Genomic DNA, 17,543 nt, shown 5'->3' with positions numbered 1-17,543 from the left:
ATTCCCTCTACTGGGTACCAGGCTCCATGCCCCATTTGTAGACAGAAAAACTCCTCCTTCAATATCTGGAGGAAGCTACCCTTGAAAGACAAATTCTAGCCTCAGTACTGTCCCCATCAAAGGGATGACAGCCATTTCATCCTTATGTTCTTTTGAGACACCTGTTCTGCATCCAACTACATTGGCATTTAAAGAGGAGTTTTATGTTTGGAAGTCAGTTGGACCTATTCTCTAGGAATGAATACTTTAGTCTGGGCCATAATAGTGGAATATAGAGGTAGAGCCAGAACCCTCCCTTCATTAAGGGACCTTTCCCAGCAACAACTATTACACAGTTTTTCCCAGGACCCATCCAACTTGTCTCCCCCTACCTGGGGGACCTAGCGGCCATACTGGTCATGCAAGATTAGGAAGTTAAAGGGGAAGCACCCGCGGAAGACTAGGGCTATGAACAGTTAAGTGTGATTATTCCCACCAAATGGCTTCTCTGGATGCATGGGTGAAAGCCATGCTTGCATCCATGGGCAGCACCTGTGATGGTCACTGGGACCCAGAGGATGGGAGGAAAGAAGTGAAGGGGGATGCCCTTTCATCTTTCTCTCTACCCTGGGTCACTCTAAAAAAAAGAAGGAAGCTTAGGGATGCCTTGTCTCCTACTCTTTTTTTTAGATGGGTAACAACCTATCTTCAACCCTGCACTTCCCTGAAGTGCAGCTTGAATCTTCTTTAACTCTCAGACCCTGAAGTTCACTCTGAGCAACCCCCAATTCTGCTGTTGCCCCTGCAGGAAATGTCCAATGGACATGGTGCTACTAGAGTTCAAATTCCCTTCTCATTGTAGGAACTTAGACAAACAAAGGGGGGTCCTAGGCAAGTTCTCTGATGACCCCAATAGATATATAGAGAGGCTTTCCAAAATCTAATTCAAGTGTTTGATCTTACATGAAGAGATGTTGTGTTACTCCTACACCAAACCCTAACTGCCTCTGAGAAACAGGCAGCCCTACCAGCAGCAGAAAAATTCAGAGACAAATAGCATGTCCCCTATAGCCAGTCAAAAAAAGAAACCCAGTCAAAAGGGAAAAGAGGGTGAAAAAGAGACAGCATCTCCATTCCCAATAGGAAGAGAGACAGTGTCCCCTTGAAAACCCTAATTGGAGCCTAGTAATCCCATAGTTGCATGGAAAAGAAAACACTTTCTGATGTGCATAATAAAAGGCCTGCAAAGAACCAGTGCCAAACCTCTTAATTACTCTAAGTTATCCATGATAGATAAAAAAACAGATGAAAAATACAAAAATTAGCTGGGCACAGTGGCAGGCACCTGTATTCCCAGCTACTTGGGAGGCTGAGGCAGGAGAGTCACTTGAACTCAGGAGCTGGAGATTGCAGTGAGCCAAGATTGTGCCACTGCACTCTAGCCTGGGCAACAGAGCAAGACTTTGTCTCAAACAAAAACAAAAAACAAAAACATATGTTCCAAAACCATATGGGATATCTAAGGTTGTAATGTCTGAACATATGCTATCAATTGTAATTAAGATTATTATGTTAAGCTATTGTAAACCACAGAAGTAACCAAATTTCTTTGTCAAACATATTTCTGACTGTAACCACCCTGGACATTTTGTTGTTTACAGACAATTGTTGTCTTGTTTTAATCCCCTTTAAAGGATGGTTTATAATCAGCTGTAGGACTTTAACAGGTACTCTCAAATGCAGGTTTGTGATAACAGAAAAATGCACCAGATTCATGAAAAGCTGAAATGTTTATGGAATATCAGGCAGAACAAGAGTTAACTGAATGGATTGAACTAATAGAAAATTGAACTAATTTTTTTGACTTTTGATTGGAACATTGCTGATCCTTATTTTGTTTTTCAGAGTTGAGGGGACTTTCTTTTGAGCTAGCTACAGCTTTTAACAACTAAGTAAGGTATACTCCTGTGAACAAAATTTGAAACATGCTTGTTTCTCTCTGCCTGGTTCCTCTAGAATTCAGAAACTGGTTATGAGTATGCTTGACTTATAACAATATAGTTGTTTACATCAGTCCGATAAGAATTCATTTTCTTTCACAACAAGACACAATTGGAAAAACTGGTTGTTTTACCAAGGCTTTAAGGAGACTCTAAGGAGTCAAGCTCCATTTGCAGAGCCAATAAAAAAAAGCCCGTTGGGAAAACTGACCTCATACCTTGTCTCTACAGTCCCCATACCTGGTTCCTAAACTGCAGTGAGTAAAGAACGTCACTTTCTGACAGGTCCAGGAAACACATGCTCTTGGGACCTCAAAAAAAGAGGAGTTTACCCAACTCACAGGTATTTGAGGACACAAACCCATGGCTGGGTGCAGCTTCAGAAAATCCTATCTGAGATTCCTTGTAGAACAGAGTTCCAATAAAGCCAATCTAAAAGGTGTATGTAAAAAGAATTATTCTTACTGCACTTTATGCAAATAATCAGGCCCAGTATAAGACTAAAGTCCCTTTTGCAAACAACTCAGTCCTATTTTGATTTGTTTTTAAAAAAATGAGTAATGGAGAGAGAGAAACTATGTTTCAAAACTTATCATACATTTGTCATCAACGTCCAGTCTCATTAGCTGTTTTTACGTTTTTGCCTGCATTTTAAACTAACCCCGCTTGTTCCTGTGAACCAACCAGCCATCTCCGGCTGCAGCTCTGAGGAGACAGAAAGGAATGGGTAATGTAAAAATCTGGAACAATGTTCTAGTTCTGGGCAATTATCCTACAAATACTGCGAGGTAATAAGAGTAAATAGAGTGGCCATAACCCAGAGGTTTCTTTGTTTGGAAGGATAAGACAAAGGAAGCTAACCAAAGCCAAGCCCCATTGACCCAAATCTTAACAAGCACAACTATAGCAACAAGTTATCAGGGCATTTCAGCAACCTCGAGATTTTTAAGCTGTCCTTACCCTCCTTTTCTCATTTTAATACATGTCTTCTAATAACCTAAATTGTTTCTTTTCACTGAGAGGCTATCAAGCTCCAAACGACAATGCAAATGAAACCACACATAAATATGCCTTTCTTCTGAGGACCCTTATACCAGCGCCAGGAGGAATCCTACCTGCTGTTCTCCACGCAATGCCCCTCTCCAGCAGGAAGTAGCCAGAAAGATCAACACCCAGTCTTCCTAACAGCAGTTAGGGTCTCCACCCCTGAAAGGGCATGGAATGAAGGAGAGGAAAAGGAAAAATCAATTAAGCAAACAGTTAAGGCTGGTCCTCAGAGAAGCAGTCTGCTTGAAAAATTATAGCTACAGGCAAAAATAAAGCAACCTGAAAACTCAGGCTGCACCTGCACAGATAAGCAGGTGGGTCCAGCATAAAAGCCTTTTGTTCTTTGTGTAATTGGCAGACCCCAAGGAAAAAGCTTCCTCCCCTTTTCCGATATGTACATGGTGGGCTCCATGGGAACTTACACAGGGAGGAGTGGGGCTTACCTCAAACAAACCCACAGTTATACAAACAAGAAAAGTGGTGCTTTGTGCTTGCCTTGAGACATACCCACAACTACATAGATAACAGGGAGTGGTGCAGAGAGCTTTTCAGATAAGAGAAGTTACTCAAATGGCTACAGAGATGAGAAGAGTTTCTTATAAAAGGTTTTGAATTCAACTGTAAAAACAGCAACCCACTAGGGTTCCCACTCTCTGCTGCAGAGAGCTTTCTTCTTTTGCTCATTAAACTTTCACTCCAACCTCACCTTTTGTGTTGATGCTCATTAATTTTCTCAGTCATGAGATAATGAGCTCATATGACACCTTAGACAATGAGACCAATAACCCTGACCTGTTTCAGCAGCACAAAACAGACTAAGACAATTATTATCTGAGTGAAGAACTCTAGTTTTCCCCTGTGTTTCAGTTGATCCCTATGGAAGAAGGTATTGATTGTACTAACCAAACATACAGAAATGACACCTTGATTTCATCAATATTGCTCAGATAGAGGCAGTGGCCTACGTATCTTTGTTGCTGCTGTGTACTTCACTGTTCTCAGGAGCAACCTTCAAGCTCCCCAGACCCTGAGGACTATTATTGGTCACACCCTTGGAGACCAACAGCCCAGTGTTTAACCCAAAGGGGCAAGGAAAAAATATCTAATGTCTAAACTCCCTACCAGAACACCTGATAAAGTTACCCCATTGCTTAAATATTGCAAGACCTCTAACCATTTGTTTGGGTTTTAGTAAATGCATCTGCATGTTAACCTAACAGACTGATACCTTGGACAGAGGAACTAACTTGTGCTGTCCCAGTGAGAGACCACTATAAATCTCAAGGTACAAACTCCAATCTCTGGAAAGTGAACTAGGAAGCCTTGGAACAAGGGACAGATACCCATAAGGTGGTCCACTGGGGCTCTTCTTCCACTCCCCTTTTCTGTAACTACATAGAAGTTCAGTACTATGAGTTATAAGACACAAATAGAAACAAAACGATGTCTTTAGGTGGCTAGAAACCCATAACAAAAAAGAAAGAGAGAAAGAAAGAAAGAAAAAGTATTCATATAAGGGGAAGAAATACTACTGATACTCCTAAAATAATGCATTGATGATGATGATGATGAAACAGTTTTGTAATTTAACCCAACTGGAAATCCAAAATGTACTAAAATAATTTATATAACAGAGATAAAAGTGCACCGATTGGCTTTCATACCTCTATAACACAGTTCCTGAATTAAATTTAGTATTGGCTTAAATACAGCGATTGACAAAACTTCATGACTTTAATACTGGAGCTCAAATTAGAGTTACACCTGGGGATCCCACTAGATTTAAACAAGATGCCCTAATCATTTTATGAGAGTAGCTAAATATAAAATAGAGAAAAATAGGTATGTTTCACGTTATATCTTTTCCTAAATTTCCCAATCATAATACCCATTGTTCTAAATTATGTTCCAACACAATGAATAACAAATTAAACTTAAAGCAATTATTTGGCATTTACAAATTGGATTGATAAAACAGGACCCCATGTGCCCCAGGTTAAAATAGTTTATAAAGTTTAATATAACTAAAAACAGACTTTTCAAGGATTAAAATCTCTTATATAAAAGAAAATTAGTAAAGGAATGATCATTCCCATTGCTTCTCCATTTAACAGCCCAATTTTGCCAATTCTTACACCTAGGAAGAATGAAGATTGCCTCATGGTAGACTACTACAGCTAAAATGCTGTGGTCCCATTTGTTAAGGCTCCTATATTCAATATCTAATATTTTGTTATGAGAAAAAAACAGGAATATTTAGAAGAATGTCCCCACACCCTGGGAAGGAGCTAAGTGACCAAATAATAACTTGGACAAGTCCAGCTTGATGAGTACATGAGGCTTTTAGGACTTATATATAGGACATTCCTGGGCAGCAACAGGAAAACTCCAGAGATCTTCCCTGCCACACGTTTCTAAGCTGCTTTTAAGCTAATTTTTTGGTTCATTGCCTACTGCATGCAATGGATTATTTTTTCTTGGTAGGTTACCTGTACACTCCAGGATGTTTGGGTTCCCAGAAACACCTGTTGCTCAGCTGGAAACCATTGCCTTGGCTCACCACTTGGGCTTCAGGGGCCAAGCAGAAGACCTACACCCTTAAGTAACCTGGTGCAGGGGCCCATCACCCTATGTATTTACATTTCTGATTCTATTCAATCGGCAACCAAGAAATATTTTCCTATTATGGAATTGGCTAATATGTATTGTTCAGTATCTATTTCAAAAACTTCTCAGCCTCAGTTTGGCTTCACCCCCAAAGGGATACAATAGGCCCTTCTGGACTACTGTGTGGTACCTCAAAAGCTTCCTCATCACACACAATCTTTGCAGGAAAGATCTTAACTAAATCTGGCTTTCTCCAGAAACAGAGGTATCTTAGTCCATTCAGGCTGCCGTAACAAAATAGTAAAGACTGAGTACTTTATAAAGAATAGATGTTTACTTCTCACAGTTCCAGGGACTGGAGAGTCCAAGATTTAGGTGCCAGTAGATTTGATACCTTGTGAGGGCCTATTTACTGATGCATAGATGATGCCTTTCTGTTATGTCCTTATATGACAGAAGGGTGAGCTAGCTCTCTGGAGTCTGTTTTATTAGGGCATTAATACCATTCGTGAGACTTCTGCACAATCACCTCCCGGAGACTCTACCTCCTAATACTATAACATTGGGAATTAGTATTTTAACATATGAATTTTGGAGGAGGGGCCCCATGCCTTTGCTAGGCATAACCCTAGTGGCGACTCTCTGTGTTGGCTCCAACCTTACGATAGCCTGCTGCTTGAGTCTTGAGCCTGAGGCTCTGCCTGGCTTCGTTCTTCAAAATCTATGTGGGGGTAGCCATACCCCCATGGTTTATGCATTTTGTGCTTCTTTGGAGATGGCACCACATGTACCCTGCCAAGGTTTATCATCTATGCTGTGTGGAGGGGAGACCACCATGGCCTGTGCTGCACCTGGGCCCACTGGAGCCACAGCTGGTGTGGCCAAGGACAACTGTGCTCAAATTCAGGGAGCAGAGCTTTGAAATCATTCTTCCCTCCAGGTCCTTGCATAAGCCTGTAATGAGAGAGACAGATTCCATAATCTCCAAAATTCCTTCCTGGTTATTCTCTCATTGTTTTGAGAAATAGCACTTGGCTTGTGTTAGATTCCCAATCCATACCAGTCTCCTTATCAAATGGTTACTTGACCATGCCATTTTCTCTCCCTAAAAGGAGGATGAATCCTTCTCCTTCTCCTTCTTCTTCTAGACAGGGTCTTGCTCTGTTGCCCAGGCTAGGGTGCAATGGTGCAATCATAGCTCACTGCAGTCTTGAACCCTTGGGCTCAACTACTCCTCCTGCCTCAGGCTCCCACATATCTGGGACTACACGTGTGTGCTGCCACGCCTGACTAAATTTTTAAATTAGTTTAAAATTTTTTGTAGAGAGAGAGTCTTGCTCTGTTGACCAGGCTGATCTTGAACTCCTGGCCTCAAATGATCCTCTCACTTTGACCTCCAAAAGTGCTGAAATTATAGATGTGAGCCACCACACCTGGCCAGCTTTCTTATTTTTTTTTCAATGTGGATAGACTGAGAATCAAAAATTTTAAGATCCGCTTCCCTTTTGATTAACAGTAACATTTTAGACCATTTCTCTCTTCTGGAATTTTACTATAAGCCTTCAAGAAAAGCCAAGCTCCATCTTCAACACTTGGCTTAGAAATTTCCTGAGTAAAATATCCATTCATTTTCTCAGAAGTTCTACCTTCCATCAAACACTAGAATATGAACACAGTTCATCCAATTTTTTTGTCACTTCATAATGAGAATTGTCTTTCCCCCAGTTTCCAATTACATGTTTCTCATTTCTGTCTGAAACCTCAGAATGGCTTCTATCACCCATATTTCTATGAACATTGGGTTTATGGCCACCTACGCATTCTCAAAGAAGATTTACCCTTTCTCTGCAGCTCTCCTCATCTCCTTCTGAGCCTTCACTGGAATTAATCATTTAAGGCCACTCGTGGAAACATAGGTCCTTGCTAGCATGCACCTCAAAAATATTCCAGCTCCTAATCATTACCCAGTTTCAAATCTGCTACCACATTTCCATTATTTATTACAACAACACCCTAATTTCTTGGAACCAATATTCTGTCTTAGTCTTTGGGGGACTTTCTAACAAAATACAATAGCTTGAGTAGTTTACGAACAAAAGAAATGTATTTTTCACCTTCTGAAGGCTAGGAAGTCCAAAATCAAGGTGCCAGCAAGTTTGTGTCCAGTGAGGGTTAATTTTCCCATCCATAGGTGGTACTATATTATTGAGTCCTCATACGGCAGAAGGGTCAAGCTTGCTCTCTGGGGACTCTTTTATAAGCACATTAATTGCATTTGTGATGGCTCTGCTCTCACGGCCTAATCATCTATTAAAGATCCCGCCTCCCAATACCATCCCATTTTGGGTTAGGATTTCAACGCACAAATTTTGGAAGGACACAGACACTCAGTCTGTAGCTCCAAGGTACACATTTTACTCTCAGATACAATGGTGGGCTCTTAGAAACAACATTCAATGAAATTATATTTTCCCATTAGGCCCCAGGAAGCTGGATTAATTGGGAAGTCTTGTGGGCTCTTCAAATGACTCCTACTTAAGTTACAAAATAATAAATGAATTCCTAAATGGCCTCTATCTTGCCCCAGACCTTAATCTCTCTTAAGTTAAAGATGCGGAACTGGCTTATAGCAATTTTAAAAAATCTTCCCGTCACCATTGTCTATATTTAAAGGGAGATTCAAATGGATCCCAGATTGAGGATACCACTCTCTTAGGTACGTTTGCTAATCAGATTGTTTCACAAGTCAGGCACCTGTTCATCTGACATGGAACTCACTTCAACCTAAACTTACTCCCCAAAATCTTCCTCAATATTCAATATTCATTTTATAAGGGATGGAAAATTTATCTGAGCTCGTCCTCTGATTACACTAAGAAACTAAAATTACTGCCCAAAATCCAGTCCCAAAAATGGTAGAATGAAAGATAGAAAACTCCACTTAGTAACTTAAACTCACATTCAGATATTAAAAGAATAAACACTATATTCCAAAATTATTGTAGGAAAACAGCCTGTTGTATGGCAAGAGTAATGCCATCTTGAAGCAAAACTGCCATAAGGACTGATGTTTCACTCCAGCATACCAAGGCATTCCAGCAGCAAGGTCAAGAAACAATGCCTGCAGCGTAGCTAACCCCTCATAAAGAAACAATGCCTGCAGCATAGCTAATTCCTCATATAGAAACAATGCCTGCAGCATAGCTAATTCTTCATATAGAAACAATGCCTGCAGCATAGCTAATTCTTCATATAGAAACAATGCCTGCAGCATAGCTAACCCCTCATAAAGAAACAATGCCTGCGACATAGCTAACTCCTCATATAGAAACAATGCCTGCAGCATAGCTAATTCCTCATATAGAAACAATGCCTGCAGCATAGCTAATTCCTCATATAGACAGTGCCTGCAGCATAGCTAATTCCTCATATAGAAACAATGCCTGCAGCATAGCTAATTCCTCATAAAGAAACAATGCCTGCAGCATAGCTAATTCCTCATATAGAAACAATGCCTGCAGCATAGCTAATTCCTCATAAAGAAACAATGCCTGCAGCATAGCTAACCCTTCATAAAGATGCTTATCTAACCTCCCCAGTAATCACCAGTTTCACTAAAGGGTCTCAGACATAACCAGCTGCATATGTTTTACCCAAAGAAGGCTTGCTATATAAAGAATACTTTCTAGAGGGCGAGTGCAAAGATTCGCCCTCTCGTGGCCGCCTGAAACATAGCTTCTGCTCATATTAAATGTTTCTTTCTAAGAAACTGGATTTGTCAGCCTCTTTCTTTGGCCTCAGCTCCCTCAGCCTTTGAGGGTAGGTTTGCATATTCCTGCCCTGGTAATAATATATGCTAGAAAAATAAACATCATTAGATAACAAAAGTGTCAAGTGTTGCTGCACACTATTTTGTTGACAATTGGTTTTATTACTATTGAGTTGGGTGCTTTCATTGGTTTGCAATCTGGTAGTCCAAACCCTCCAAGTAAGTCATTGTTTCAAACAGACATAGCAAATGCTATGGTCCACAAGCCATCAAGTATTGCTAATACAGCCCAAAACCTCATCCACTTGCCTATCACCAACAAACCAACAACTGGGGAAAAGGGTTCATACTAAGTGGCTAAATTGGAGGACCTGCCTACAATGTAATGATGGATATGCAACCTCAGCCTCAAGATTTTAACTGGCAAAAAAAACCTGACACCTTATTAACAACATACATGCAAATCAAGCTGTGTGATTTAAAACCTATTTGTAGTAAAATGTTTCTTATCACCCATCTGAGAAAAACCTTGGACTATTGGGAGATTCAGATTTAGATGCTATTAATTATAGTGTTAATTGTGCTAGTCAAGTTCTAGCACTTTGGTACAGTTACAACAGCATGTTAGATGCAGACATTACTGTAGCTAGCCGTGCACCCACAAAGCCCCTTGACCTTAAGAATATTTGCAAGTCAAATTTCCAGGCACAACATTGCCTTCAAATTCCACAAGTGGCTCAGCCTTATTATAATATAGTAGAGGAAAAAAACATGATTCATATCAGCCCTAGTGGCTATCCAACTTGGGAAGGATACCCCAGTCTCACATCCCAGATGACAGTGGTCTGCCTAGTCCAGGAATTCACTGCTGGAGATGACTTAGCTTCAGAGAACATTGCCCCAGACCAATACTTCACCATTGGAGATGACTTCACCTCCTGCACTGGAGATTACTTTTCCCTGGACACTTAGCTTCCCCAACAATGCCCATGGGCTGCCCCTCCTAAGGCACTAAAAAATATGAAATGGGATATTTATGGTGTTTCTTCCTTTGATATTAGGAATTCTAACATGTTTTCTGAGCTCACTGTTTGCTAGACAATGATCCTGGTATATAAGATGGAGATTGGACTCCTCTTAGGGGCCTGTGGGTTGCCTCAAGCATGAAAATAAAGGAAAATCTCCAGTTCTTTCAAGGTAGTCCTGAGACGTATATAAGCGACTTGATAAGCAAGAAGGTAATTATAGCTTAAAACAATATCCAAAGAAGTTGGAATCCCCTATGGAAACTAAGGTAACATCTTAACATTTGTTATTGTTTTTCAGAAACCCAGATTTCCACCAAATGGCTCCACTGGCATATAGACCTCAATCAAGGGAGAATTGAGGACTAAATTGTGCCCACCATTCTTTTTTCTAAATTTCTTCCTGAGAGGCCTGAAGGAAGTCATACCCAGGAGCTAGAGCTAACATTTTGTTCTGCTGACTCCAAATTTTTAAACAAAGTATCTCTTAACCAATTGCAAATCAGAACATCTTTGAATCTACCTATGACCTATAAGCCCCCACTTCAAGATATCTCACCCTTTTAGGCCAAACCAATGTGTAACATCCATATATTGATTTATGATTTTCCCCTTTTACTTCTGCTTTCCTGAAATTTACCCCTACCTTTAAAATCCTTCACTTGGCAAGCAATTAGAGAGGTCAGAACTTAAGCAAGACCTGTCTGAGTCTTCTTGGTTGGTTCCTTGTAAATAAACATCCTCCTCTTTTCCTGCTGCAAACCTCAGTGTGGACATTAGCCTTACTGTCCTGGGCAGTGGATCTCAGTTTGGTTTGATAACAACTGTAACTGCAAAGGAACAACAGTCCCGAGCGGGCATCTCACCTGTGGCACATTGGCTGCTGGCTGCAGCCATGCTCAAACCCTGTCCAGAAGCTGCCTGAATGATTGTATTCAGGGATGGATTCTTGCATCTGGCAACTGACCACCATTATAAAAGAAAGGCCTATGGTGCTTTCTTTTTAATTTTTTTTTTTTTTTTTTTTTGAGACAGAGTCTTGCTCTGTCACCCAGGCTGGAGTGTGGTGGCATGATCTCGGCTCACTGCAAGCTCCACCTCCTGGGTTCACGTCATTCTCCTGCCTCAGCCTCCTGAGTAGCTGGGACTACAGGCACCCGCCGCCACACCCGGCTATTTTTTTTTTTAATTTTTAGTATAGACGGGGTTTCACCATGTTAGCCAGGATGGTCTTGATCTCCTGACCTCGTGATCTGCCTGCCTTGGCCTTCCAAATTGCTGGGATTACAGGCATGAGCCACCGCGCCCAGCCTTCAATTTTTAATTTTAATTTGTGTGGGTACATAGTAGGTGTGTATATTTATGAGGTACATGACATGTTTTGATACAGGCATGCAATATGTATTAACCACATCATATAAAGTGGGGTGTCCTTCCCCTCAAGTGTTTATTCTTTGTGTTACAAACAATCCAATTATACTTTTAGTTATTTTAAAATGTACAATTAAATTATTATTGACTATATTCACCCTGTTGTGCTATCAAATACTAGGTCTTATTCTCTATTTTTTGTACCCATTAACCATCCCCACCTGCCTCCCACCCTACCCCCACTTCCCTTCGCAGCCTCTGGTAACCATCTTTCTACTCTCTATCTCCATGAATTCAATTGTTTTGATTTTCAGATCCCACAAATGAGTGAGAACATGCAAATTTTTGTCTTTCTGTGCCTGGCTTATTTCACTTAACATGATGACCTCCAGTTCCATCCATGTTGTTGCAAATGACAGGATCTAGTTCTTTTTTATGGCTGAATAGTATTCCATTGTATATATGTACCATATTTTCTTCATCCATTCATCTGCTGACAGACTAGGTTGCTTCCAAACTTTGGCTATTGTGAACGGTGCTGCAACAAACATGGGAGTACAGATACCTCTTGGATATATGGATTTCCATGCTTTTGGGTATATTCCCAATAGTGGGATTGCTGTATCTTATGGTAGCTCTATTTAGTTTTTTAAGGAACCTCCAAACTGTTCTCCATAGTGGTTGTACTAATTTACATTACCACCAACAGTGTTTGAAGCTTCCCTTTTCTCCACATATTCACCAGCATCTGTTGGTGCTTTACTTTTTGCAGTGTCAGAAATGAGGCACTGTTTTTGGTAAGTGGAGCTTGTGAACAATGGCCCCAAGCAATTTTTCCTTTAGATGCTGGGTTCTGCTTCAGCAGGACATCTGGCCTTGCTTTGGAAAGGCACAAGGCTCTGCTGAATGAGAGCATATTTAGTGGGGATTACCTTACAGAGAACTGGAGGGATCAAGACCTTGAGAAATTGCATTTTGACTTTGATTTGCTTTCTTGAAATTCTGTCCAAAGCCCAGCTGAGTCCTTAAGGGTTTGTCACCTAAGGCTTTGTCATCTAAAAAAGAAAGCATGAGCTCTATTCCTCCTTGTAGTCCATTGAGGTGCATTAATACAACGCTGCAGCCAGGGGTCAGTGTGCCATAAATGAGATGCCCACTCAGGACTTTTGTACCTTGCATTCACCAATTGTTATCAAACCAAATTGAGGTCCACTTGCCCAGGGTATTATGTCCAAACATCAACACCAAGGTTTTCATTAGGAGAAAAGAAGATATTTATTTGTAGGGTGCGAAACATTTTAGCTTTGGACCCACAAAAAGGAATAAGTTTTTTTATTGCAGCACTACTTGGCCACAATATTATTTAGACTCCAGAGGAAAACAACCTGAAAAAAGGGATCCTTTAGATTCCTAAATTTAAAAAGATTTTAGAGATCTCTTATTAAACAATTGATGGGAAAATCAAATTTTAAAAAGACAACGATAGTATCATGGTTAGCCTTAGGAATTCTCTTTACTAAATCAAAGAGCAAAAATCTGACCTAAGACAAAGTTAAAATTATTTGCAAGCCTAGAACTGTCCACTTCAGATCATCTCTGTGAACAATAGTGAAGACAATCCCATGCTATAATCCACCAGCTAAAGTTCTGCCCTTTCACTGTGACAGCCTGAGTTTGATTCCCAGCCAAGGAACAAGTCCTTTTGGTTTGCTATTTGTGAGATTTTTGCCATTTGTTGATGCATTTTTCTTTCATGGACAGCTTTTGATTTCCATCTGTGGGGGTATATGAGGCTTTTGAGCCTTGTGTGCAGATAGTCAACTAAGAACCTGAGACTCTAGAGAATTTGGGAAATAAGAATGTAGATTATACTCCATTTGTAGCTAGCAAAGTTTTCATTTCTTTGAACTGTCAAAAGACGGGGTGGGTTTGGATCTTGTGAATATTGCTTTCCACCTCTCTGGAGACACCTCATACGTCCTTGGTTAAATCATAATCTTGGTGAAGCTTAACTTAAATGATGCCTTTAAGAAATAAAAAGGATATGGCCAGGTGCGGTGGCTCATGCCTGTAATCTCAGCATTTGGGAGGCAGAGGCGGGCGGATCACAAGGTCAGGAAATCCAGACCATCCTGGCTAACATGGTGAAACCCCGTCTCTACTAAAAATACAAAAAAAAAAAAAAAATTAGTGGGGCGTGGTGGCGGGCGCCTGTAATCCCAGCTACTCGGGAGGCTGAGACAGGAGAATGGCATGAATCCAGGAGGCGGAGCTTGCAGTGAGCTGAGATTGCACCACTGCACTCCAGCCTGGGAGACAGCAAGACTCCCTCTCAAAAAATAAATAAATAAATAAATAAAATAAAAATAAAAAGGATACAAAGTCTTCAATATCAGCTGTTTGTCCTGTTAAAATTCTCTAATAAGAAGTTTGAAAGGATTTTTAAAGAGCTGGATAGTCAAAAGTCAACTTAATTGAAACTGCTATTTAGGTTATATGTATGTTGTGTGTGTGCGCATACACATGTGTGCACATGTGTGTATGCACAAGAGTCTTTGTTTTAAGGCCTCTGTTCTGTCTTTGTGAGAATTTCTCCATTGGCTAAATTTCTGTCTCCTTGCACCCATGGCAGTTAAATATGTGCTCCCTCTGCCCGTTTCTCCTTTTCCTTCTGTCAGCCCCTGTTGCATCTTGCCACCCTCGGTGCCACATGAGAGGACAAGAAATTTTTTTTTTCTAACAGACCGAAATTCCTTAAGGAAATCAGAAAAAGATGTGGTGGATTCCTCTTTTGGCGAGGAACTTCTGTTTTTCCTCAGGGAATCTCAAGAGGACAGAGTCCTCCCAGATCTAAAATTACTCCACCTTATCTCTTCAGCTTTTGCTGTACCAGGAATGACTCCGTATTATGAGAAAACTTGCCTTATAAAATCTTATGGTGAATTCCTGTGATTTTGTGTTGCTTTGGTATCCATTTTGAGTCTTCCTTTAACAAAGCTTAAACTCTTTTTTTTTTTCTTTTTCGAGATGGAGTCTTGCTCTGTCGCCGAGGCTGGAGTGCAGTGGTGTGATCTCAGCTCGCTGCAACATCCACCTCGTGGGTTCAAGCAATTCTCCTGCTTCAGCCTTCCAAGTAGCTGGGACTACAGGCACATGCCACCACGCCTGGCTAATTTCTGTATTTTTAGTAGAGACAGGGTTTCACCATGTTGGCCAGGCTGGTCTCGAACTTCTGACCTCAGGTGATCTGCCCGCCTCGGCCTTAAATCCTTTCTTAAAGGAGAAAAAATTGTCTCTCTCTCTCTGCTTTGAGATATGCGTTGCCAGCTTGTTTCCTCTGGGATCTATTGAGGTCTTGAGCTATGTGGAACAGGTGGATTTTGACTTGTTCCATTTATAGAGATGTAACTGGAATCCAGCTGCCGTTTTTGGACTGGTGAGCTTTGCCAGTCTAATAGCCAGAGTTTTAAAATCAAGAGTCTAGGGGCTTTGTTTATGTCTGTTTTGATCTTTATGTATGCATGCGTGTATGTCTTTGCATGTTGTCTACAATAGCAAATTGGCTTATAAATAAAAGAGTATTCATAAATTAAATACATAAATTTAAATGCTTTTCAGGTTAATGTGATTTTAATAATGATATTCAACAAATAAAGATAGTTTCAAAATTGTTCTTAAAAGCATCTTCAGAATTGAATTTGGACATTTTTGCCTAGATGTATTGGTCAGATACTATCTCTGTTAGATGTTTTAAGATCATAGAATGGTTGCTCCTGTAGTGCTTTTGATACTTGCTTAAATTTTCTATAAACTTATGCCTTTAGATTTGAGCCTTTAGGCCATGATGAGACCTATCCCCAAGTCTGGTACTTTGTCCTGGGCTACACACCTGACACATAATTAAAACTGCTTGCTTCCTGGGCTTGTCACTGAACATAAGGGTTACTAAGAGTTTACATTGTAAGTAATTTATGTAATTAGGACTACTAGACATAAGAAAAGCAATTTTACATCCAAACGCTCTAAAGAAAATAGAATGCACTTTTAATTTAAAAAAGGTTGTAAGAAGGCAAGAGAATGTGGTTTTTGTTAAAGGAAAAGTAAAATGTAAGAGAGTTTGAGAGAGAGAGAGAAGTTTTTCATTTACATGAGAGAGAATTCTGTGTGGTCATAAAGATAAGGGGGAAAATAAAGTAAACCTTTGTCCTAGGATAGAATAGTAAGACATGATACACATAACTGAAGGTTTAAGTAAGTTGTAGAAAGTTTGTGAAAGACTGATCTTGTGAAAATAATTTTGTGTATGATCACGTTGGCTGAAATTAAAAAGAGGTCATTTAGTTTTTCTAAAAATTAAACCTAAATATGAAAAGCACACCGGTGCACGGCCAGAGCCTGGACCACTGTGTCCGAGTAACAGGGTTTTCTTGGAGCATTGATCTGCTCATTAATAAAAAATATAAGAGTTTAGGCCGGGCGCGGTAGCTCACGCCTGTAATCCCAGCACTTTGGGAGGCCGAGGGGGGCAGATCACGAGTTCAGGAGATCGAGACCTGGCTAACACGGTGAAACCCTGTCTCTACTAAAAATACAAAAAATTAGCCGGGCATGGTGGTGGGCGCCTGCAGTCCCAGCTACTCGGGAGGCTGAGGCAAGAGAATGGTGTGAACCCAGGAGGCGGAGCTTGCAGTGAGCCAAGATTGCACCACTGCACTCCAGCCTGGGCAACAGAGCGAGACTCCGCCTCAAAAAAAAAAAAAGTGTAAGACTTTATAAAAGGTTTATGAAAACCTTTTCTTGTGTGGTCACAACTGACTGATATTGGATGGACTTGTTTATAAGGTTTTATAAAAATTAGCTTTAGCTTCAACAATACACTAATGCAAAGGCAGAATTTGACTTTCTCATTTTAACAAGATTAGGCTGCTGGTTTTCTCAAAGGTGAAAACTGCTGGAGTCTTCCATGGAGAAGCCCACGGGAGTCTCTTAAAGTGCTTACTGCAGGGTCCTTTGTAGTGAGAGATGAAGCCTTTGCTGTAGCTGTTGAGGTCCTCAGTGGCAAAGACTGCTGGGGTCCTCTGTAGAGCAGGCCGGGGGCCATGGTGGCTTCACCATGTGGTTGATGCTGATAGCCTCACTTTTCTCTTTGTCCCTAGCAATCTGCAGACATCTTGGCTATGTCTGTCTCCCCAGCAATCTTGGCAGGGTTAAACCAAAGTGAGCCCTTCAAGCGGTACCCCCAAAAGGTGGGGAAGCTGGTCGTTCACTCTGCTCTCCTTCTCTGCTGTGAGGGGAACTCATGGGCCAAGGAAATTGCTCTCAGTGCTGAGCTATGCAGAGCAGGGACATCGGCTGATGCAGGCAAAATGAAACTCCACTTCCAACATTTTTCTGTGCAGTTTTCTCAATTTTTTTTCTCCACTGTGTTGGTAAAGCTTTTTTTTTTTTTTTGAGACGGAGTCTCGCTCTGTCGCCCGGGCTGGAGTACAGTGGCACAATCTCGGCTCGCTGCAAGCTCCGCCTCCTGGGTTCACGCCATTCTCCTGTCTCAGCCTCTCTGAGTAGCTGGGACTACAGGCACCCGCCACCACGCCCGGCTAATTTTTTGTATTTTTAGTAGAGACGGGGTTTCACCGTGGTCTCGATCTCCTGACCTCGTGATCCGCCCGCCTCGGCCTCCCAAAGTGCTGGGATTACAAGCGTGAGCCACCGCGCCCGGCCGGTAAAGCTTTTTAACTGGACACC

The sequence above is a fragment of the Symphalangus syndactylus genome, chromosome 5, assembly GCF_028878055.3.
Source record: "Symphalangus syndactylus isolate Jambi chromosome 5, NHGRI_mSymSyn1-v2.1_pri, whole genome shotgun sequence".
NCBI classification, from domain to species: domain Eukaryota; kingdom Metazoa; phylum Chordata; class Mammalia; order Primates; family Hylobatidae; genus Symphalangus; species Symphalangus syndactylus.
The sequence above is the reverse complement of the archived record's forward strand: the minus strand, read 5'-3'. Positions refer to the sequence as shown.